At 38.5% G+C, this 22,905-nt stretch overlaps 1 protein-coding gene and 1 pseudogene across 1 annotated transcript in view; one reads left to right on the forward strand and one right to left on the reverse strand.

The window, feature by feature from the left end:
- The window catches only part of SEMA6D (semaphorin 6D), a 573,086-nt gene that overhangs the window by 109,234 nt on the left and 440,947 nt on the right, over window positions 1–22,905 (forward strand). The gene's annotated exons all lie outside the window — the stretch shown is intronic.
- Window positions 13,956–14,070, reverse strand: LOC116592070 (annotated as a pseudogene).

The following is a 22,905-nucleotide window of genomic DNA, read 5'->3' on the forward strand; positions in this document are numbered from 1 at the left end:
AGGACTGGTGAGAGTTTGGATTATGGTTAAGTTTCATGCCTCAGTCTTATGTCCCTTTTCCATCAACAAGGGTTCCTTTAACCTCTCTCTCAATAACCAGACCCCCTCTCATTACCAAATCCAATTCTGTGTCTAGCTTCTCTATCACCGTGATGTTACCCTGTGCCTTACTTTGTGGCCATTGTTGAGGATGATGATGATGATACCAACTTACACTGATAGAGTATTTATTGTGTTTCAGACATAACGCTGCTTTACCTGTCTTATCGCATTCATTCCTTAGGACATTCCTGAAGGTGTTCTTAACTTTATAACATTAAAACTTAGTATCGGAGAGACTATGATTTGCTCAAGGCCATAATGAACCAGTGGAATAGGTGAGGAAGAAAAGTTCACACAGGAGACAGCAGTGTGCAAGAAAGGTGCAGAGGGACGGTTGGGATGGGAGATGTTAAGGTGATTGTGTGTTGGGTGGGTATCCAGTGGACATCTGGGCTGGTCTAGCTATGACACTTAGCACATGAATGAATCATGTGGTCCTTAGAGACTAAACCAACCAGACACACTATTGCTTTCAAACTAATCATTTTATTTCCTGGTATACATCCACACGAAATAACCAGTTTGGGACAAAATCCAGTCTACTTGGAGTAACTTCAATCGTTTAGGAACCTTAAGCCTACTTAATAAGCCAAGTCTCCCTCACAGCACATAACCTTCGAAGACTGTTTTTACCCAAATTAAAGCACAAATGGTGCCCATCCAAATTTTTATTCACTATAATTTTGGATTCCTTTGGGGTATTTACCTTTGGCAAGGAAACTAAAGCTGATCTGCATGGCCAATAAATAACAGTTGTTTCAGTCAGAATTGCAGGAAGGCCTTCAGTTAAATGAAGATGAAAATAAGTCAATTCTGCTTATATGGACATTTTCCAGAATATGGACTGACTGGTATGGAAATAATTAATGAGTTCTAGGTAAAATATTTATATTGTTATTCTTGATGACAACATACCCTCTGTGGAATCTATTAAACACACTTGAAAAACTTACATTTTTTTTTTTAAGATTTTATTTATTTATTTGAGAGAGAGAGAGAGAGAGTGAAAGAGAGCATGAGAGGGGAGAAGGTCAGAGGGAGAACCAGACTCCCCATGGAGCTGGGAGCCTGACTCGATCCCAGCCGGGATCATGACCTGAGCCAAAGGCAGTGGCTTAACCAATTGATCCACCCAGGTGCCCCAGAATAACTTACATCTTTTTAAAAAGATGTATGGTCAGAAACTATGGTCTACCAGAAGCCATCTTGTGAAATAATAAGGTTCTATAGATACTTGATGAAAATTTGAAGGCACATATGTGTGAGCACTAAAAACAATCCAGAGTTAATGTGGAGATTTATTAAGGACAATTCCATTAGTTCTCTTTTTAAGAAACCCTTAGCAATCATATAAAGAGGAGCCAATCTCCTCACCTAATGACTGTAGGGTGTGCCCATTAACAGATTAACATAAATTTATCCTTGATGTAACTATTAGTTGGGTGATAGGGAGCCTCAAAAGATTTGGAGATTCTGATTAATCTGAGCAAACTTGTGGAGTAATGATATCAACGAAACTCTGAGAACAGATGTGTTCCGCCTGGTCTGTGCCCGCAGTGGCTTGGTTAAAGAGCTTGCCTGTTCCTCATGCTGAGGACTTTTTCCAGCAAGTGTTTTTAATGTCTGCTTTCCCAGTCTTCAGGGCATTTTATCCTTGGCTGATTGCTCTTGGATTGTCTGTAGTGCCAAGTGAACCCAGGCCACTTGAAAAATCATAAGAAAGAGAAATTGAGAGTTTTGCCCATGTTAGGTGAGTGTAAAAGAATGCTATCAAGTTAAAAACATTTACTGAGTGCCTGTTCTGTGTACAGCACAGGGTTGAGTCCTGGGAGTGTCTTTAGCAACCTGGTGAGGACCAGAAGGAAGAAAAAATCCTGACTCAAACATGATCCCTGCCACTAGACCACACATGTTTATATTTCTTAAGTTTTTCCTTTTTTACCTTTATAGTTAGGTATTCACTTAATAGAACAGATAGATTTGATATTTGAGATTATTTGTTTTTTTGAGGCTCCCATTCTCTAGGTTTCACTTTATTAATCAGTGGTAGGTGAATGCTTGGGCACGGGAAGTTGGTGGATCCATTTTTCAGAGAGGGTTGAGGAACATGTTTACTTGCCTTCCCTCTGATCACTCACCAACTCTTGCTTCTGCGTCCCATTTGCCTTCTGTACAGTTCCCAAAGGCTAGTTAGGCCAGCGCAGCTGTTATATGCAATGCAACCATCAAGCCCAGTCCATGGTGCTGTATCTTCAATGATGTATTGTTCCTGATGATCCTTGCCATCATTCTAAACCACTGACAGAGGGCTACAGCATTTTATTTCCTCCGGTCTTTTTATCCGCAAGAGAGGAATGCTTAATCATAAGCTTTGAAAATAACATGACTCATCACCTGCTCCCTCCATGCAATGAGTATATCTTAAGGTCCAGAGGACAAGCTGCTTAAATTCAAATATGAGTGAGGGAGGTGTCCTAGAAAGATAAGTGAATTGGGAGATAGGTCTTTATTTCCTTCTACTTCATATTAGGTGGTTGGGTTTGGTGATCTCTAAGGCACAAATTGAGCATTCAGTGGTTCTGTAATTCATGTCAGCAAAGTTGAGAGAGAGCTAAACCAGTGTAAACAGGGATAGCTAAACCTCCATCAACTCCAGGGCTAACATGACTCTGAACATGGGTCTGCACCAGAGGATGCAGAGGCTTCAGGATCCATGTATGATATGTCCGATACTAGTCATACTAGGTATCTGCTGTTGAGGCATCTGGAGCTTAACACCAAAGCAAGAGATGAACTCATCACTCATCAGAAATAGAGGAGAAGTGACAACAGTAGCTGCTGTGCTTCCCTCTACCCAGGACTTTTCTGAAGAGGCAGGTGGCCCTGAAGGTCACCAGGCAGGTGTCCAGCTGCCCTAGGGGCAGTCTGATCTTGAATGTGCTGCTCACCTGATCTGAGCTCACTGGCTGCCTTCAGCAGGAGGTGGGAATGTGGTTGCCAGGCTGAGCCTTTCTTTGTACAGACAGCTGCTGCTGCCACTCTCTGCCAGGTGACTGTCCCTCTCAGCAGCAGCTGTGAGAGGGAAGAAAAGAGAAGGAGCAGTGACCACAGGGCAGTTCTCTTAAAAATAGCTTCAGGGTTCATGCCATAGCATACTGATTTGGCTTTTGGGTGGATTTTATTTGCCTAGTGCATTCAAGAGTCCCCCGAACTCTAAAGGAGAAAAAAGCAGAAATATTTATTTAGGTCAAATGCAGTATCTAGAACTAGTTTACATGGAACATAGTTTAAAATCTAGCTTTTTATTCAGAGACTAGATTAGAGGAACCTGCAAGCAAGTGGAAGAAAAAAAATATGTTGATGATGATAAGAACAAAAACAGTAACAGCAAAATAAGTGGTTGGTTCTGGCCACTGTCATGTCAGTCTGTGTGGCTTACAGGTGGCCCTCTATTTTTTATAATGGCCTCAAGTTTGCTTGAAGAAAACTGAGCTTCACAGTGGCCAATTCATGTGCTCCAGTTTACACATTATTAGAATATCCTAAGGGGCAATGGTTGCCTTAATTCCTTCATCCCCTCCCCTCCCCCCTTTTTAAGATCCTATAATCATGTGTTGCCCTTTTAGGGACTGTTACCCCAGGCTGTTACGCCAGAGCAGACTGTTACCCTGCTTATATGTAAGAGGACTTTCTGTTCCTTTGCCAGGTTTTCAGTGACTAATGCAATCTTCTCTTAACAAATCTGATCAGATCCTGAGAAGTGGAAAAAAAAGAAGAAGAAAAGAAAGAATAAAGAGAAAAAAGCATACCATGATAGGCAGATTAATGGCCTCCAAATTTGTCCACTTGGTAATCCTCAGAACCTATAAATACGTTGTCTCCATGGCAAAAGAAACTTGATTGATGTGATTAAGTTGAGACTTAGAGGATGCCCAGGATTCCTGGAAGGATTCAGTGTCCTCACAAGGATCCTTAAAAGTGGACGAGGGAAACAGAGGAGAGTCTGAAAGTCAGAAAAGGACAAAGGTGAATGACGTGATATGAGGACTCAGCTTGACCTTACTGGCTGTGAAGAGGGAGGAAGAGAGCAGAGAACCAAGGAGCATGGACAGCCTCTACAACAGGGAAAAGGCATGGGAATGGATCCCACCCAGAGTCTCCATAGAAAGTAATGCCATCCTGCAAACACCTTGATTTTTGCCCGGGGAGGCTCATGTCAGACTTCTGACCTCCAGAACTATAACATAGTATGTGTTGTTTTAAACGACTGAGTAAGCCATAGAAAAAGAATTCACTGTAGGAAATAGCATAAATTTACCAGAAGTATTGATGGCAAGGACACATGGCCCCCACCCTGGAAACTGAACTGGTCCTGTGCTCATGCTGGTTGTTTTGGGGCAGATGAAAAATCTTAATTTCATCCATCTTGCTTCTCCAGATTCATATGAGAACTTGTCTTTTCTTGGACAAAAAGGAAAGATAGGAACAAAAGTATGCCTGACGAGATTTCTAAAGATATACACACATCGAACTTCACCACAGCCTCACTTTCTTATAAAGCTGTGGAATTACTGAAAGCACACTCTTAATAATACAATCCGATATTATACGTAGATGTGAATTTCCAGGATAGGGGTCAATGCCTATGTTGTGAAGCCACACCACAGATTTAGATGCTGATATTTTCAGGGTCTTTAATGATCTCCATGGCCCTTTGTACTTGCTATTCCAATTTCCTGGGATGCTCTTCCTGATGACTTCCACATGGTCTTCTTCCTCACTTTTTCAAGTCTTCGCCTAATTGCCACCTTCTTAGTGAGACTCTCCTTAACCAATCTTTGGTGGAGTGTTGGTGAAGTATAAGCCGTCCCCTTTGAATTATGTCACTCACTATACAAGTTCAAATCCACTGTTGAGGATGGTATTGTTTTCTCAGTTCCAGGAAAGAACAACAATGATGGGACCCTGAACTACTTATACCTGAGAGCTCAGGCTAGTTTTTGCTATCTCCCTTGATGTCAAAGTAAATTTCCTACTTACTCCTATATGTCCCTTACTGTGTATCACTCTCTGACTGGTCAGATCCCATGGAAAAAAATGACAAATGACATACATGGGAGGTTTAGTGAGTGTTCAGAATATTACATTTTAAAAAAGTACCTGAGAGATTCAGACTAATTATGGTGTTTCAGCACAGGTTTTCCATAATTATGCATAAATCACATTCTTTCTCCAGAGAGAGGTTGTCATGTTATCTTAGTCATTCTATAAGTAGCACCTCTAGGAATTCTGTGTATAAAAGCTTCTGTTAGAGTCCATAAGGTGGCCTAGTATTTATTCTATTTTGATTTGAACTGAGCACGCCACATCTAGATTCTTCTGCTCAATGTAGAGGCACATATTCTTTTAAGAAAAGGGACCAAGAAGCCAGATGCAAACACATGGTCAATCATACACTGATTTTGACAGAACTACTACTTGTCTCTAGTAGGTATTTTCTTCAAACTAGTTTACAGTGCTCCAAATTTTATCTTAAATTTCTGCTATGCAATATAATTTTTTGTATTTTCTCATTATTTGTGAATCTCAAATTGCTAGACATTCTCTTGTACTGAGGATGGATGAATATTTTTATTTCCTCAGTTGCATTTGAGTTGAAAGTGCAAACAAGATTCTTATCTGAACTATCACCTCACACCTCATCGCCCTCAAGTAAATGTATTTTACGATAGTGCTGATGACTAAGGCTATTCTGGTGATGTGAAATACAGGAGGAAATTTGCCTACGAGACCTGCCAAGTTTGCAATCACTGCAATATATTCAACAACAATATTCAGTTCTGCTGAATTATTAATGAGGCAAAGCTGAAAGACTCACCCTGACCATCTCTATTCATACTTAGATGAGAATTTATAAGGCAAACAAGAATATATGCTGAGTGTTGTTATGTGAGCACCTGTTTTTCATTTATGTCTACCATCAAGGCTAGAAAGAATCATCTGGGTTGCTTATTAAAAAATGTAAATTCAGGGAACTCTCCCTAGACCAACTGAATTGAATTCTCTAAGAGTAGGGTTTAAAAAATCTACATTTTAAATAAACTTTACAGAAGATTATTATGTGTCTTGAAGTTTGGCCTACTGGGTTAGAACACAGTGCAGTCCTTCCCCTTTAATCACTCTCATTGGGTTGGTGACTAGTGAGTAGAGGGATTGGTGTGGCACTGCCATGTGAATTGCCACATGTGTGGCCCTAGAATGACTTAATGATCACAAAGCCAGGAGAATATCTGTAAGGAAACATGGCACTGATTGCTTAGCTACACTTCCTTGAGCCACACCAAAGTTACATTGTGAGAGAAGTCCAGTTGCTCTACTGGTCATTCCCCCAGAAATTACATCATCTGGTAAAAGAGAAACAAGAGAACCCCTTTCCTTAGTTACTAGATTATAACTAATGGTAAAACTATTTTCTATTATAGAATGCTGTAATTCAGTGCTGATTGTTTCATTCCATTTGCGTTTTAGCAATTTTCATACTATAGTGAATTAAATAGAATTAGTTTAAGGTAGCTTTTTTTTTTTTTTTTTCTTATGAGAAACATTTTACTGAAGAATGTTCCTAACTTGCCAGTTTTGTTGCCACCGTCTAAACAACCTTGCTTTGATGAAGCATTGCAGGCTCTGACCTTTTCTGGACCACATGGAAGTTCCAGGTAAAGATACTTTCTGAGACTGAGTTGCCAACAAAGCAGCCAAGATGAGCTGCTTACCCAAAAGGGGTCTTTTGAAAGTCTGTTCCCATTCGGGCCATCACACATTTTTCTATATCCTTCATACTAGCACCTGCTCTTGGCCTTCCTCTCTTCTCTGTCACAATGTCACAATGAATAATAAATTGAACTGAGAGTTCTGGTGGATAATACTTAGATAACATTTGAAAACTTCTAGTAGACCCTGAAGTGCTTTGCAAGAGGAAAGGTTTTATTGAAATAGGTAGGTGGGGCTTCCAGTGGAAGAGTCAAGGATTAGTTGTAACTTAACCTTCTGGCTGGCTCTGGTATAGAGGTCCCAAGGAATTCTGTTTTTCACTTCCCCCTGCCCACTGTTTTGATTATATAAACAATATATATATTCATTGTAAAAAGAAACAGAGAATACAGTTAAAAATAAATAAACATGTATATACAAATAAAAATAGAGATCAGTCATAATCCCACAAAGTAGAGGCAATCACTAATATTTTCCTTTCTAACACATTATAGACATATGCTTCTCCAATATAATTTATAGAAGATATGTGACTTGGCAACTCAATATAGACAGGAATACTTGCAGTTTCAAAACCAGGTGGATATATTTGGAAAAGATAACTTATCTATAAGCATATTCCATTTTGCTGGTAGAAGTGCATTGTGGTGTTTAAGAACACAAGCACTTGAGCCCGACTTCTTACATTTGAATCCTGGTTCCATCTCTAAATAGATGTGTGACCCAAGTAGTAACTGAAATTCCCTGTGCTTCCATTTCCTCAAGTGTATAATGGGGATAATAATAGCATTCTTCTCATTGGGCTGTTGTGAGGATTAATGATATAATTAATTATATGTTAAGCACTTAGAAAAGTGCCCTACAAATAGGGAATAGTCAATATGTGTTAGCTGTTATTATTGATTAATTCTTTGCTATTACACATTTAGGCTAGAGGACGTTGTTAACTGCAAATGTATGATACCATTTGGGCAAACCAAACCTCTTAGAATTAGTCTTTTATGTTGTTATTTTTTCTTTGTTAGGAACAAACCATCATGTGTTAGGAAACCTAGAGAAGAAAAAAAAAATGAGATACACATTTGAGAGATGGGCGGTAATGAAATTATAGGAATCCCCAGAATTCTTCTTCACAGTTTTCCCTGCCAACTTCTGCTTAATCCTAGGCCTAAGGAAAAGTACTATGAATTTTCTCAGTTCAATTATGAGGAGATTTTTCCCTGAGTTCCCCAGGAAATTCACAAATGTACAAAACTGAGGAAATTGTGGCCAAACTTCAGAACGTAAAGCAGGAAAGGTGACTGTCACTATGAACATGATGTTCATTTAAAGCTAGTTGCTTGTTAAAAGCTGAACAGGTAGGTAGAGGGGGAATAATAAAGAAAAAACAGTTCTAGTGGCTTTTGTCAGTATCTCCTCCTCATCTCCAAAACATCTTTCATTTCCTCCCGAGTAAAAGAAAATGGCTCTTACTTGCAAAATGACAATTATACTAATTAGTCTTCAATTTTTGAAACCATCTTCTCAAAGGTGATTTACAGGAATTACATAAAAGGGATCTATATATGATGACATACTTGTTTGATCGACGAGTATTTTCTGTAGCAGTTTCATCAGGAATCCTATGATAAGTTTTTTTTTTTTTTAATTTAATTTTTTCAGTGTTTCAAGATTCATTGTTTATGCACCACGCCCAGTGCTCCATGCAATATATGCTCTCCTTAATACCCACCCCCAGGCTCATCCATCCCCCCACCCCCTCCCTTCCAAAACCTTTAGTTTGTTTCTCAGAGTGCACAGTCTCTCATGGTTTGTTTCCCCCTCCGATTTTCCCCAACTCACTTCTCTTCTCCATCTCCCAATGTCTTCTGTGTTATTCCTTATGCTCCACAAGTAAGTGAAGCCATATGATAATTGACTCTCTCTGCTTATTTCACTCAACATAATCTCGAGTCCCACCCATGTTGATACAAAATTTGTGTATTCATCCTTTCTGATGTCTGAGTAATATTCCATTGTATATATGAACCAGATCTTCTTTTTAAAATTTTTTTTTTATTTTTTATAAACATAAAATGTATTATTAGCCCCAGGGGTACAGGTCTGTGAATTGCCAGGTTTACACACTTCATAGCACACACCATAGCACATACCCTCCCCAGTGTCCATAACCCCACAACCCTCTCCCAACCCTCCTCCCCTCGGCACCCCTCAGTTTGTTTTGTGAGATTAAGAGTCTCTTATGGTTTGTCTCCCTCCCGATCCCATCTTGTTTCATTTATTCTTTTCCTACCCCCCAACCCCTCCACGTTGCATCTCCACTTTCTCATATCAGGGAGATCATATGATAGTTGTCTTTCTTCAACTGACTTATTTCGCTAAGCATAATACCTTCTAGTTCTATCCACATCGTCACAAATGGCAAGATTTCATTTATTTTGATGGCTGCATAGTATTCCATTGTATATATATATCACATCTTCTTTATCCATTCATCTGTTCTTGGATATCTAGGTTCTTTCCATAGTTTAGCTATTGGAGACATTGCTGCTGTAAACATTCGGGTGCACGTGCCCCTTTAGATCACTACGTTTGTATCTTTAGAATAAACAACCAGTAGAACAATTGCTGGGTCATAAGGTAGCTCTGTTTTCAACTTTTTGAGGAACCTCCATGCTGTTTTCCAGACTGGTTACATCAGCTTGCATTCCCACAAATAGTGTAGGAGGGTTCCCTTTTCTCTGCATCCTCGCCATCATGTCATTTCCTGACTTGTTAATTTTAGCCATTCTGACTGATGTGAGGTGGTATCTCATTGTTGGTTGGACCATGTCTTCTTTATCCATTTGTGTGCTGAAGGGTATCTTGGCTCTTTCCACAGTTTTTCTACTGTGGCCATTGCTGCTATGAACATTGGGGTGCATATGGCCCTTCTTTTCACTACATCTGTATCTTTGGGGGAAAACACCCAGTAGTGCAATTGCAGGGTCATAGGGTAGCTCTATTTTTAATTTTTGAGGAATCTTCACACTGTTTTCCAAAGTGGCTACACCAACTTGGATTCCTGCCAACACTGTAAGAAGGTTCCCCTTTCTCCACATCCTCTCCAACACTTGTTTCCTGCCTTGTTAAACTTTGCCATTATAACTGGTATGAGGTGGTATCTCAGTGTGGTTTTGATTTAAATTTCCCTGGTGGCTAATGATGATGCACATTTTTTCATGGGTTTGTTAGCCATTTGTATGTCTTCTTTGGAGATATGTCTGTTCATGTCTTCTGCCCATTTTTTGACATGATTATCTGTTTTTTGGGTGTTGAGTTTGAGAAGTTCTGATGAGTTTTTTCATGTTTGTCACCTGGAGAAATGTGTCAGGATTTGACTTGGCTACTTTTTTTTTTCTCTCCCCATGATGGTTAAGAGATAAGCAGATTGGCAATTAAGCTTATACATTTCAGAAGATATTTTGTAAAAAGTTAAGAAGACAAAGGAAAAATCTCCCAATATTTAAGTACTGGCCTAACTGGTCTTTTTTCCCTGATATATGTCTGTATGTCTATATAGTTGCAAAGACCCTTTGTTCAAATCCCATCTCTGTCACCGAGTCATGATATGCTGGTTTTATAAATGACCATTCCCCCCCCACATACCTCATTTTGCTGTTGTGCTAATGAGAATGTGTTATCTTATCATTAAATGAGAGTAATATTTACTGCATAATTTCTGACATATTGTAGACATTCACTAATATCTACAATTACCCTTCCTTATCCGTTGAGTCTTAAAACATTGTCTTCTACCTGTAATCTCTAAAATAAATGAAGATTTGAGTAGGCCTATCTTCTTAATTAAGCAAGCCAAGAAAATTCCCTTGAAGTCTTTAGAACCAACCTCCTGAGACACAACTGCTCACTGGCAGAACAGTTCCATAGTCAGATCTCCGAGTAACATTTAGACAAATGACTCAGGTGCTTTTACATAACGGTTTTGGCAATGGCATCAGCGTATGGGGTTGGGCTCTTCCTATGTCACTGTGAACAGATCATAGTGATCATTGGTAGAAAACTAAAGTCAAATTTTACCTTTTTGTTCCTATAATTGTGGAAAGAGAGTTAATCGGGAGAAATGATGTAAGTGTAACTGTTTTCCATTAGAATGCAACTATTTCAGACAGAAACTAAAATCAAATAGCTAAGTCTGCTCTAGTTATTTAAAAATTTTACAGCCAATCCATTGGAAATTTTTATTTTCTTTTCTGTCATTTATTGGCTTACCATCATATGGATATAGCCAAATTTAAAAACACAACTACCAAATCCCTTAATATCTTTCAAGTACAACACTCTGGTTATCCCTAGAGCATTACTACAGGATTCATTTATTTTCAGAGATGTGGTTATAAAATTATAAAATATATCATTCCTAAGGGCAACATAGGATCATGTGTCTCAGAAGAACCCCTGACTGCCTGTAAGAAACAAAGTTCATCTTTATACTTATTTTCAGTTTCCTCACTTACAAACTTCTAATTTTGTTTTTCAAAAAGATGCTTTTTAATTTGTTTATTTGAGAGAGAGAGGAAGAGAGAAAGAGAGTATGCAAGAGAAGGGGGAGGAGCAGGGGGAGAAGCATTCTCCCCACTGAGCAGGGCGCCTGATGCAGGACTCTCATCCCAGTACCCTGGGATCATGACCTGAGACGAAGGCACAGACTTACCTGACTGAGCCACCCAGGTTCCCCAAACTTCTAAATTTCTGGTATGTGTATGCTACAAGGGAGAATCTTGTGAACATGTCCTTTCAGATCTGTGGCAAAGTGGAAGGATAGATAGTCACAATAACTTTTTCGTGTGACAAGTTGTTTACTGACAAAACCACATATGTAAACTAACCCCGACTTAGAGATGGAAAGGCTGCAAGCTCAGCTTACGTTTAGAAATCATACACCCCTTCATAACTGTGAACCGGAAGGGCAGATAAAGTTGCACAGGCTATAGGGATGATGTTGAGAAAGATGTTAGATTCCTGGTCCAGGCTGTGTTTCATCCAGTGTCTACATATCGTGAAGTAGGCATCTGTTTTTTAATGTAGGATAATACTTATTGGAAATGAGCCAACTGCTATTTTCACATTTGCTCCCATGGTTTACCAAACTTGTAGACTACTTTGAAGGAGTCTGTAAAATCCTAAGGAATTGCCTGGAGGCAAAAAATAATGCTCTAAATGCATACAGATAAAGCACGTGTTGTTTTTTTTTTTATACCAAATGTTATATACTCTTTGAATAGTAATAGTTGTTATTATTGTTATGGAGAATCTACTAAATACAAGACATGTTCATCTCACTTAATCTTAACTCTGGTTCCATAAAGAGAGACGGTATTTTCCATATACTGTCTATAGGAAACTGAGACCTAAGATCACACAGCTTCTTTCTAAATGTTACACTGCATCACAATCTATGAGAGGACTGAGACAAAATCAGAAGGAAAAAAAAAAAAAAAAAAAATATATATATATATATATATATATATATATATATATCTCCAAACATGATTTGCAGAATTTGAAGATAGACATAAATTCTATGGCTTTATGGCCATAGTTGAGTACAGATTTTCTTGTTTGGTTAGGATTGATTATATCACATACTGCCTAATTCTTTGGTCGAAGCTCTGAACAAAGTTAACAATATAATGCTTGCTTGGGAGGCAAAATTCCAAACAAAGTGGGATAGCACTTTGATTTGAAATTGCAACCAAGGACCTTTCATTAAAGATCTCATTGTCCTGCCACTGCCTGTTCAAGATTTCCTGATAACATGACATGTAAAGAATTGACCCAAAGAGTTTGACTTCTGTTGCATCATCTACGCATTTAACCCTTTATGCAGTGCCTTGATCGGTTGGTTTAGGTTGGTTTAGTGCCTTGATAGGTTGGTTTAAGTAGCACACATAAACGTGTTCTCCTCCATTTAAAGAGTTTATGTAGGTAAAGTAGGATTTAGTTGTCCATATACTCAATTTGACACCCTTTGTGAGAGAAAGCTAACTTTTTTTTTTTTTTTTTTTTAAGGATTCAGGAGAAGTTATTAATGTAATTGCTATCTCAGAGACACAGCATTCATTTTAATACCCTTATTCATCAAGTGTTTTCACCTCTTGATTCTTGAATATAATCTGCTTTGGAGCCAACAGGGGATCATGGGAGGATATTGAATATGATGCCTGCAGGAGAAGCTGTGTGGATTTTTTTTTTAACATATATTTTGATGTATTCAGTTCCAGAATCAGGTCATTTTGCAGATCAGCACAGTGATATTTACCCTGAAGTCAAAGATGTATTTCCATTTCTCTTACAAATTAAAAGTTATCTTTTGGATTTGAAAATTTGAATCTTCTTACTTTAACTTTGGGTCTCATTAAAATTACAGAAACAGGAATGAAAAAAAAATCCATATATAGCTTTTTTTTTTCACCCCACACACAAGTTAACAACAAAAGTGAAGAATTACCCTAGGCTGTTCACATTTCCTCCTTGCTTATGGGAAATCTCTTTTGGTGGTTTTTCTCCTGTGTCTACATGAGGCAAACCAAACGTCTGGAGTAGCTCAAAGCCGCGGGAGACAGTCCCGGGGATGGATGTTAATTATGGAGATATCGTCAGCAACCTTGCCGTTTCCTGAAGTTCTTGTGAGAAGACTGTGCAGCTTGCCATCTTCAGCAGGGTTGATGCAATAAAACACTTCATAGGTGTGGGCTAAGGCAGAAGTGATGTGGCGTGATATCTCTGATGTCTTAGCTCTGAGACCTCCAAATGATGGTCTTCGGTTTAGACTGCACCTGCCCTTGACAGCATCCCTTCTTGCTTAGGCATTTCTTTTCCTCTACTCTTAACCTTCACCCTCCTCTACAAGTACACCATTTTACTGCTAGACAACAACCATGGCTCCCTCTGCCTTCCTGTCTTCAGTCACTCTGTGTCTCTATTTCATCCTGTGTACCAATGACTTATGGTTCTTCCTAAAACACTGTTCTCATCACGATGCCACCTTTGCCAGCTGCTCTCTGTTTTACACTGCAGACATGGTTAGCCATATTCCTTCATTATTCTCCGTAATCGAATTCCCTTCTTTTCAATTAGCAATAATCGCGCCTCGGATAAACCTCATTGGCTACGATACTGCCACTGCGCAAAGCTTACCCTTCTTTTTATGTATCCATCTTCATGCATGTCTACTCTGTCCATGCTATTTTCCTCACCATGACCTGTCAAAATGATAATTGATCATGTCTTTAGTATTTCTGACTTTTTTTCCATTTCCTTTTCCAGTCTCTGTTCAGCCTCTATTTTCAAACAAGGCCCAGACTAGCCTTGCTTCCCTCATCACAATTTTAAATCCTACCACAGTGTTAAGGCTGGAGCCTTTAGACCAGCACTGTCTCATGGAAATCTAATGCAAGCAACATTTGTAATTGCATACAAAATTTTAACTTCCTAAGAGCTATATTTACAAAGGTACCTATAAACAGGTGAAAAGAATTTTAATTACATTTTTATTTAATCCAGTATTTCAAAATATTACTATCTCAACATAGAATCAATATACAGATTACTAATGAGATATTTTACTTTCTTAAGTGAAATCATTGGAATCAGGGTGTCTTTACACTTTGAGCACATCTCATCCAGAGGACACATATTTCAGGGGCTCACTTGGAGTTAGTGGTTTCCATGTCAGGCAGCACAGCCTTAGACTAAGGCTGGGGTGTTTTGTTTTGTTTTCTTTTCTTGTGCCTTTCTGTTGCCCCAGTTTCTCTGAATACTCACCAGGTACATCTGCAGGGCTGCTTCTCCAGCTCTCCTATCTAGGGAGACTTCATGACCTCTCTCTCTGCATTTCTCATCCCTGTACCTTCCACTTAGCAGCCTGGCCAGAAACCTTCCAGTCCTCATTAAGATCCTCTTTTACCCTGAGGGCCCCGCTGTTAATAATGCACAATATTGTTCTGACTTGTCTTCTTTTCTCCATTGCCCTGTTTCATATTTTTATTTAAAGATTTTATTTATTTATTTGACAGAGAGATATCACAAGCAGATGGAGAGACAGGCAGAGAGAGAGAGGGGGAAGCAGGCTCCCTGCTGAGCAGAGAGCCCGATACGGGACTCGATCCCAGGACCCTGAGATCATGACCTGAGCCGAAGGCAGCGGCTTAACCCACTGAGCCACCCAGGCACACTCCCTGTTCCATATTTTATCTTTGCAACGGTCAAAATTATATCACTCAATTTCACTTAATATGCAGTGATTCCTCATTATCTATCTCATAAAGCTTCAGCTCCCCAGTGTGTCATAAAGGTCCTTTCTGCCCTGGCCCTGATCTACCTTTCCAGCTGTGACATCTGCCCCTTCTCCCTCTATACCAGAGGCTGCAGTTACCCACAGATTTTCAACTCCTTACACTTTACCTCTTTTCATGCTGTCCTGACTTAATGCCTGCTGTTCTTTATGCTCAGGATGCCCTTTCTTCCAACCTGTGTTCTTTCTTTAAAAATTCCCTTTCATCCATTAAGTCTCAGTTCAAAAATCACCTCCTCTCCAGAGTCTTCCTTCTTACATCTAGGAAGAGTTTAAGAGCCTCCTCTTTTGTTTTAACATTTCACTCCCTGTATTGCTTTTCTTTTTCTTTTTTTTTTTTTTTAATTTCCTCTCTTCTCTCTTATACTTGTGAATTCCTTGAGAGTAGAGAAAGAGTGTGTATTTTATTTTATTTTATTTTACACAGAGAGAGCATGCACAAGCGGGGGGAGTGGCAGGCAGAGGGAGAGGGAGAAGCAGACTCCCCGCTGAGCAAGAAGCCTGATGTGGGGCTTGATCCCTGGGACCCTGGGATCATGACTGGAGCCAAAGGCAGAGGCTTAACCAACTGAGCCACTTAGGTGCCCCTGTGTGTGCTCTTCTTTATCTCCCTAATACTAAGCAGTGCCTGTTACATAGAAAGCAGTGATTCAATATGTATGTATTTGTTGTGATGCTGGATAGTATATTGACCCTACGACATGGCCTGATATTTATGTATTCTGTGATTAATTTAAAGTATTATTTTGTCCTCTATGCTGAATTAAAAACTACTTGATAAATAAGGTTCCATCTCTTATTATACAGCACTAGCTAGGTAAAATTGAATTTAAAATATAATTAATACATTAATATCTACTAATACCTATCTAACTAATCTCCCAGGTCCCAATAACTTAAATCAATCTGGGGAAGCCCTTCTGATAAGAAGTACCTGGTACAGTCTTGGGGATTCATTCCCATCTTTATGGTCTCTGTCTCTTTCTAGGTCAAATAAGACAGAACTGAGTATCATCTAGATTGCAGACTTTGGAGCTGCCTAGAAAGAGGAGAGGGGGTGGAATGCAGAGAATTATGGCCATAGGGTTTTGCCTAGATACCTTAGGGATGGATAATGGAGCACATTTATTTCATTAGCCATCATGCAGCAGTATTTATTGAATAAAGAAATGTGGTCGTTAACCACAGTCTCAGAGTCAAAACGAACAGGTCTATACTTGTTTCATTTTTTCCCTTTTCAAAGAACCTACTATAATAAATTATGTGTTACTGTCTTCATCCTTACTAGAAGACTATGCGTCTTCTTATAAGAAATGACCACATAGGAGTGCCTGAGTGGCTCAGAGGTTAAGCCTCTGTTTTCAGCTCAGGTCATGATCTTAGGGTCCTGGGATCGAGTCCCGCATCGGGCTCTCTGCTCAGCAGGGAGCCTGCTTCCTCCTCTCTCTCTCTGCCTGCCTCTCTGCCTACTGTGATCTCTCTCTCTCTGTCAAATAAATAAATTAAATCGATCTAGTTGTTTTATGTTTCTTATTCACCAGTCAACACAGATTTGTGTGACAAGCACTTATGTAGGTACTGGCTATTTATAATGTGATTGTTCCAGAAGATGACTAGATAAACCCTCTCAACCCTTCAGATGGGATTATTTTTAATTGCTTAATAACACAATCTCCCTCCTTCTCTAATAGTCTGCCAAGAGCAGGAAAGCCCTTTCCTGATTAGAGGGCACCATTAAAACAGTGAGAGACACTAGCATATCAATTTAACACTGTGGATTGTGAGAAGCCTCTCTTAGCTATATCGTCAAGACTCAGGCATGGTGTGTCTGTGCTTACATAAAACAGAAAACTATGTGAAGAGTTGAAGGTTTCTTTGACATGTATGGAACAAGAATCCAGTTTGGAAGGAAGGCATGGCAATTTCCTCCCATTTTGAAAAACTTTTCATTTCCAAATAATTTATTACTTAACTGAAAAGTTGTAAAAATATCACAGAGAACTCAGTAATTATACCCTCAACCCAGCTTCTCCTAAAACTAGGACATTTACATTGGGGAAATGCTATTAGGTAAACTTCAGATCTTATTAAAATTTACAGGCTTTTCAAAAAAATTAACTTTACTGTTATTTTTTCTGTACTAGGACCCAATCTGGATTTAGGTATTTTGCATCTCCTTAGTCTATTCTAATTTATGACAGTTTTTTACTCTTTTCTTGTCTTTCATGACCTTCACACTTTTAATGAGGTCTGGTCAGTTGTTTTGTACAGTGTCTCTCAACTTAGGCTTATCAGGTGTTTCTCCATGAATAACTGAGGTTATGCACTTTTGGGAAGAACACCACAGACATAATGTTGTACCCTTTTCAGTACTTTATACCATGTCTACATGATGTCTGTATGGTATTATTGCTGGTGATTTTAACCTTATATCTGCTAGATTTCTCCGCAGTAGAATGGCCAATTTTCTCTTTTTGGTGGATAAATATCTTGGAGGAGATACTTTGAATTAAGGCTAACGTATTTCTCCTTAATCATCTGTTCATTGATTTTTACATCCATTAGTCGGTGTTGCCTACAACGGTGGCATTTGCCTAATGGTGATTTTGTATTTCCCTCAAAGGACAATTATCTTTCCATCTTTCTTTCCTTATGAGAGCATATTGCTACATTTACCTGGACTCCAGTGGGTGCCACTGGCAGTTGAGAGGAAAGCACTCATCTGATGTTACTGGTATTTTGCTTGGGTCATTTTGGTTTTGCTAAATAAAGTGCATAGACTAGAAGACCAAAAGGAACAAACTTAAGCATCAAAGCTGGACACCTGGGTCGCTCAGTTGGTTAAGCAACTGCCTTCAGCTCAGGTCATGATCCTAGAGTCCTGGGATCCAGTCCGGCATTGGGCTCCCTGCTCAGCAGGGAGTCTGCTTCTCCCTTTGATCCTCCCCCTTCTCATGCTCTTCCTCTCTCATTCTCTCTCTCTCAGATAAAAAATAAATAAATAAAAATAAACATCAAGGTTAACTGAAGATAGTCAATATGTAATGTATAACACAAGTTAACACATTTTCACAATCCAGAGATAAACATATTAACATTTTGTTACACCTAGATGTTTACCTAAATATTTTTCTTTCATAAATATGAATTTATAAATGTATAAAGATAAATTTTAGTTTGGTATCATCTTTTATGCTCCCCCAAAATGTGACTTGACCTGTGTTTACCTATTTAGAGATATATATGTGGTAGCAGAAGCCATGCTTGAAAAGCATATTGGTTTCTAATATAAAAACCAAGTAAAGGGCGCCTGGGTGGCTCAGTGGGTTAAGCCGCTGCCTTCGGCTCAGGTCATGATCTCAGGGTCCTGGGATCGAGTCCCGCATCGGGCTCTCTGCTCAGCAGGGAGCCTGCTTCCTCCTCTCTCTCTCTCTGCCTGCCTCTCTGCCTACTTGTGATGTCTCTCTGTCAAATAAATAAATAAAATCTTTAAAAAAAAATAAATAAAAATAAAAATAAAAATAAAAACCAAGTAAAAAGATTTACATCTTTAAAATTGTAGACTTCAAAAGTTCATAATCCATTTTTATCTATATAAAAACTATTATTGAAGTCTAAGATGGGTAACAGCAGGCATTTTCTTATTTAATAGGGGTTATTTTCTTAATCAAACACACGGAAGCCAAATAGTATATGTAGTATATATATTTATATGCATATATATATCTATATAAATTATATTATAGTAAATATACATGTATTCTATTTATGTTGTATACTACCTAAATATCATATACTTACCATATATATATGCATAAGTGTATATGTATAAGTGTAGGATATGTCTAGATATAGTAAGTATAGGATATACTGTTTTATGATCTGCTCTTTTCACTTAAAGTACATTGTGAGCTTCCTTCTATGCAGGTGAATATAGTTCAATATAATTTTTAAAGGCTATTATCATTCCATTATAATGTGGTTCTTTAATTTATTTAAAACCCTCTATTCATTTACATTTGATTTTTGGCTCTAGTGGTTGCTATCACAGACAATCTTCAGATGAACCCATCTTTGTGGAACTATCACGTTAAAGGATAAGCTCATTTTATCCAAATTTCTGAAATCACACTCTAGAAAGGTGGTACTATTTTACTCTCCTGCCAGTAGCATATGCACACGTCAGACATGCCGTACTTTCCCTGAATACTGGCATCATTGTTCTTTGCAATCTTTTTGCTAGGAAAAGAGGTATTACTTCATTCTTTTATTTTCTGTCTTTTCTAGATAGTTTGAATATTTTTCTTTGTGTTTCTAGCCATTTTTATATATTTCTCTGAATTACTTTGTTGAACATAATTTTGTAGAAAAAAAAACTTATTTTCTAAATTGATCTCTATCATAGTGCCCCTCAGTCCCAGCAGATACTTTAAACTTATCCTTGTAAAATTTCTCTAATTTACTCAATTCATTGTTTTTGTCTAGAATTGGGAACACAGTTATCCATTGTCCTTAACCATTACATGATCTTTGGATATAAAAGCATAGGATGGAGGTTTTCGGATCCAAGATCTGAATTATTTCCTTTCACATATTCTAATAGATTGTGACAGAAAGCCTTCCCTTTAAAAATGCATTACTGGGACGCCTGGGTGGCTCAGTTGGTTAAGCAGCTGCCTTCGGCTCAGGTCATGATCCCAGCGTCCTGGGATCGAGTCCCACATCGGGCTCCTTGCTTGGCAGGGAGTCTGCTTCTCCCTCTGCCTCTGCCTGTGTTCGCTCTCTCTCCCTCTCTCTCTCTGACAAATAAAACAAAAAAACCTTAAAAAAAATGCATTACCTATCAAGGCTTCTTCTATAAAAATGAAAACAATCTTAAAGCCTCTTTGCCATTTAAGTGCCCTTAGACTGATTGCCTGGCCGTCCCTTCATCCTGGGGTTGAATCTGAATGTTCACAGTTTTGTTCAGTTTTGTCCTGCTGTTCCCTCCTTGTACCTCTTCTGTTCCTGGAATTGCCAGGTTATTAATGAAGGAACTGATTTACATGTTGGTATTTGATTTCCAATTATTGTTTTATCTTCAGGGCTGCTTCTGTAGTCAAAAATGAAATCTAAAAATTGCTTATAAGAGACATGAATTTGTCGCCTGAAGCAGTTGCCCAAGTACCAGAAAATAAGAATAACAACAAAAAAACTCCTCATGTAACTAGTTACTAAACCCTCTACACGTAATTGGATTTGGATTTGTAGGGAATAAGGAGGTTTCTAGAAGAGTGGCTACTATTAAATTACTTTGGACATTAAGGGTTCAAACCAAAGCTGCCATCCACGCTTCCTTGTGAAAACCTCCTTAAAGCTATACTACCTTGGACAGGACTCACATAAGAAACCATTGTAGAAGCAGATTCCTTAATGCAATTTTCATTAATTTCTTTATTGCTAGGCATGAAAATAATAAACTAAATTCCCTCACAATCATGTTTAAAATCTCAAATCAGAACAGTTGTAAAGGAGTTACAGAAATACTGTCATAAACATTATTTCATTTTACTTATGACAATAATGGCTCTACTATTAACCAGGGTAGCATAGCAGTCACACTACTGCTCTCAATCAGAAAGAAAAAAGAGATAATTTCATCCCATCTGTCCTGGCCTGTTAAAAGCATTTTCTATGCATATTCTTGTTCAAAAGGTGTTGCTTTTCTAATATATTCACATGATGTGTGAAGATCGGAATTGCAAACAGGTCAGATGGCAAGTATGTCTTTCTTTTCCCTATTCTCAAAATGTGCTTACTGTCTTCCATTATGTTACAGCATGGTTTATGCTTACATTTTGTTGTTGGTAAGGGCTGAGTTGTTTACAAGCAGTGTTGCCATGTGAACCTTGAAAATAGATTTGACAGGAAATTTCGAAAGTGCCACGCTCAAGTTCTGAATGTGGGGATCAGGTTTGTAACCTGTTGGTTGTAAGGCACTGATTACTGAAGGAAAATCAGTGATTTAGAAGAGTATGTGGGTGTATGTGTGTTTTAGTAATTGGGGGTTGTTATTTTTTGGGGTAGAAAGAAATTTTTCCCATGCCAGATTAATTCCCTTTTTCCATTCCACCCCCCTCCCCGCAACCACCAAAGGTACACAAAGCTGGTTATTTACATAGTTATAGTGGGTAAGCCATGGACACCTCTCTGGAAAATTCTGGACCATGCTCTGGACATCTGAATGTCCCATTTCTCAAGGACAGGCTCCAACAACCAGCCGGAGTCCTATGCCATTTCATCCCATGAAAGGAAGAGTCAGCCCAGAGTCAGATTCTTGCTGTCCTGTGTGAGACCAGGTCCCTTGGGTAATCCGGTATTGGTTATCCCAGTGATGTTTAAGTCTTTGGGAAGCAGATACTGCATAGGTGCTCTGTATGCACTTTGGGCCCATCAGTACTTAGGCTCATACCCTGGCTCCCCACTGACTAGCCAAGTGATATTGGATAAGTTACATAACCTCTTTTTCTCAAGTTTCTCATCTGTAAAATACCCATGATCCCATCTAATGCCTAACGTTATTATAAAAATCCAGTCAGAGAGAATGTAAACCACTTAGCCAAATGCCAGGTGCACAAGTGTGATACATGTACTAGTTATTTTCATTACACTAATATCCCTGGCCCCACATTTTCCAACTTTTTTTTGTTAAAATTCACAAATGAGATGCCACTCTACTCCATTAACCACATTTAATTATGAATAGATGTATATGTGTTTGAACTGAAGGTTTTGCTTGTGTTTCTGTTTATTTTAAAATATTTTTTTAGGGGCTCCCGGGTGGCTCAGTCAGTTAAGCAACTGCCTTTGGCTCTCTCAAATAAATAAAATCTTTAAAAAAGGGTGGGTTTTTTTTTTTTTTTTTTTTTTTTACAGGTGTGATAGTAGAAAGCCTATGTTTGTACTTATATACAATACTAATAAGATAGTATTTTTTATACCTTAACTTGTGACTTAGAAAATATAAATGCAAGATAAATATTAGATGGGATACAAACAATAAAAAGAAACATTTTTTTTCTTAGTAGAGAAATCCTTTCCTCATTAAAGAAAAGCATGATATGTTGGGCTGGGAAACATGGGTGTGTCATGGGACACACTGCCTGTCAGAGAAGGGCTGCAGAATGTGCAGTGTTCAAATGCTCTTGAGTGCCTAGGCAAACCTAGGCCTTCTCTGAGAAACTGAATAGGAGAGTGAAGTAATATTTATTGAATACTTATTAAATGCCAGGATCAAGGTACTTTTATTCTTTCCTCATTTAATGTTCACAGAATTTTACCCATTATGTTTGTTACCATTATCTCCATTTTACAATGTGGAAAGTGAGGCCAGCTCATTTGCTCATTCATGGATGTGCTGCTAGGAAAGAGCAGAACCAGAATTTGAATCCAGATATGCTAGCTTTCAAGTGTACGCTCCTCTAAAGATTGGGTCTCATTTTGAAAATATGAGGAAAGCTGCAGAACAAATTTTTAAAGTCTGATAATTTAGGCATAAAGACAAAACCAATCTTGAGTCTTGATTCTGTATACCTTAGATAGAACAAAGAAGGCAAGAAAGCTAGTTTTTCTCAGGATGACTATCTAGCTAGCAAGATCAAGTCATCTCTTCTTTAATGCCAAGTTGACATGAATTC

This window comes from Mustela erminea, chromosome 5 (assembly GCF_009829155.1).
Source record: "Mustela erminea isolate mMusErm1 chromosome 5, mMusErm1.Pri, whole genome shotgun sequence".
Classification (NCBI taxonomy): domain Eukaryota; kingdom Metazoa; phylum Chordata; class Mammalia; order Carnivora; family Mustelidae; genus Mustela; species Mustela erminea.